A 2,988-nucleotide genomic window follows, 5' to 3' on the forward strand; every position below is an offset into this window, starting at 1 on the left:
CGGTAGGTAAAATGCCGGTTGCCTTTTGAGATTACTACAAACTTTGTTTGAAAACCTGAGCTTTTGTGAACGGCATCTCGCACCCTAAAATACCTAGAGGGGTTGAACGGATGCAAGGCTTTCAACGGAATTGGGGGGGCAGAAGAGGCCTTACCGCACTGCTATATTTAAATGTTATGCCCGTTGAATTGCCAGCCGTCGCCTGGCAGCAAGCCTTCCCGTTCCCGTTCAGCTGGTGGGGTGGAATTGGGCCGGAAGACAATTACCGTTTAGTTAGCACATCCCTTGGGCTGGCACTGGGGCGCCAAGGTCAAGGATGCCAAATAACACCACCACTCAGGCAAGAAGAAGAAAAATTGTACTTAAAAAATCTGAACTTTATTACAGATATTATGCCGAAAATACGTACTCAAGGACATGAGGTTTTGCATTTACATCTGTACAAAAAACAAAATAGATAGAAAACATCTGGCCCGCTCTACTAGATAGGCAACATTTTACAAAACAACATTGCTTGTTTAAAAAGTACCAGAACTCCAAGGTCTCGGGGCTCAATTCCTAGCCTTGCCTTTTCTCGCCTGTCCCGTCCGTGGCCTGGGAGGGGGAGGGGGCACGGTGGGGAAATCCTCACTTCTGGGGGGTCCTTTCGCTAACTGGTGGGGCGGGTGGGAGGGAAGGGCGCACGTTTGTTTCAACAATAACTCCCGTTTGCCTGAAGCTGTGGCTGTTGGATATTAGAAGTAATATTACAGCTGGAATTAAGACTCAACCCCCCCCCCCCGGGGAAAAAGATCAGAACCGGCCTGGCCTTTCGTCTTTTCCCTCTCGGAATCAGGATGGGAGCTCCTTCTAGGCCAAGCATGGCGACACGGAGGGCCTCGGCTGCTCTGGGTAGCCCCGTTCCTTTAGCCTGGGCACCTGCCACGTCCCCTGCCGGCCTGCCTTGCCAGCGCTTCCTTCTAGCCCTCTCCGGGCAGCCAGGCCTCACCCTACAAAGGCCAGGCGCAGGACGAGGGGTCCAAGAAAGGGCGCATCGCGGAAGTTCTTCCGGCCTCCCTTGGTCTCAATCTACGTACAGTGGGGGCACTCGCCAGCCCAAATGGGGTTTTTAAAAACCAGAGGAGGGTTTCCTGAGAGCTTAGCAAAGGCGGGGCGGAACCAGAATCTCTTGGAGGACATTCCCCCGATGGTTTCTGTGTCTCACTGCACCCTTCCTTGCACCGACTCTGAACAAAGACTTCAAACTCGAGTCAGAGCTGCTGGCTGGGCCACCAGGGCAAGCCCCCACCCACCCCACCCCACTACCACCCCCAGGGACCATGCAAAACCGCCCCCAGATATGCCAGAGCTCCACTCAAGCCGTCTGAACTGTCCTACTGCCTTGAATTCCTCCGAGTGAATTCCCCCCCAGGAGCGCATGGACACCACGGCTCGTAACAGCAGGGAAGGAGGGAGGGAGGGAGGGAGGGAGGATGGCCGCCACTCTGTAGTCCAAGCCCTGCCCCATTCTGGCCTGTTCAGGTCACACCTCTGTGGCCCCAGCTGGGCTCTTCCTGGCCTCCATCCCCACCCACTCCTGGTAAACATACTCTGGAAGGCAGGGGAGGGGACCCCGACTTGAAAGCAGAGCCACCAACACCTGCTAGGTGGTACTGCTCCACGTCTTCACCAGGACTCCGCAGAAAACGGCAGTCTAACTTCCAACCAGGTTTCTGGACAAAAGATGAATTGTAATGTACTCCAGAAAACAGCCGATAATGCCTCTGCATTCGAACGCGCTAGGACACGTCACGCTACATGCCAGCAGAAACGGGGAGGGGGGCTTCCAACGCTAAAAGAATGTAGCCAGGTGGCCTCTTAAAATAACCCAAACAAGCCAGGTTGATACTGCATGCAAACCGACATAATTTGGTAAAAACTAGCCCTAATTGTTCGAAATCCTGCTTCTAGGCTCAGCTCTGGCTGAGAAGTTAAATCAAACGAAGCTGCGCAAGAATCTCTTCTGAACCCTTTGTGAGGCTTTTCTGATTCTGGTTGGCCTCCTGGGTAGGATTTAGAAACCAACACACCATTCAGGTCCGTTAAAACAAAACCTCACGGGATCCCATCATCTCCCCTCTTTCTAGCTCAAGATTCTCCAACGGGGGAGGGGGTCGGGATTTTGTTTCCAGCTGCAGTTTGGCCCAAGCCTTAATCCGTCCCCCTCCCGGCCCAAACCGTTTCCCTTGACCTTCAAAACTTAAAAAGAAAATATCCTACCATCTCCCTACAATTCCAATGAACAGAAAGAAATTCTTTATTTGTAAAACTCTTCCTCTGACTAAAACGACTGAGCTGTCAATTCTCAGACTTCAAAGGCTTACCAGGGAATTAAGGAGCCCAGAAACTAAGAAAACCGTTCCAACCTCGGGGGTGGGGTGGGGGGAAGGGGGGGGGGAGACCTTTGCAATAGTGATGCCCCTGCAATCCACGTCACACCCAGAGACGCCCCTGCAGCCCTACGGTGACCAACGTAATGCCTTGGAAAAGAGAACTGCAGAAAATGAGCCCTGCGAGAGGAACCATCTCAGGTCACCCTTCAGCGACGGTGCCGCAAAGCAGGGAGGGAGGCCTAATTATTGTTGTTTTTGTTTTGACTGGCTTCAACGGGAAGCAGGCTCCGCAAAAGCTTCGCCGCGTGATGACATCCGCCCCATAACAGCCTTTCGCACACGCCACCTGGTCCCCCCGTCACACAAGGCAATCCTTGGAATTTGCTACGTCCGCCTTCTGAAGCCCCCGCAATCTCAAACTCTTGCAATTGAACCGTTCCAAGAGAACTCGGGAGCCGAAGTTGCTCATTCGCCTTCCCCGTGAGGGGAGCTCCCTCGCACGGGCGCCCCTGAGGTGGTAAGCTTTGGGGCCGCCCCTTTTCACCGGGCCCGGGTTAAAAGGTAGCCCCTTTCCGTGACTGGTGCATGGACACACACGCGGGGACCGGCTGTTCTC

This window comes from Pseudonaja textilis, chromosome 8 (assembly GCF_049901715.1).
Source record: "Pseudonaja textilis isolate UNSWEBS1 chromosome 8, rPseTex1.2, whole genome shotgun sequence".
NCBI lineage: Eukaryota > Metazoa > Chordata > Lepidosauria > Squamata > Elapidae > Pseudonaja > Pseudonaja textilis.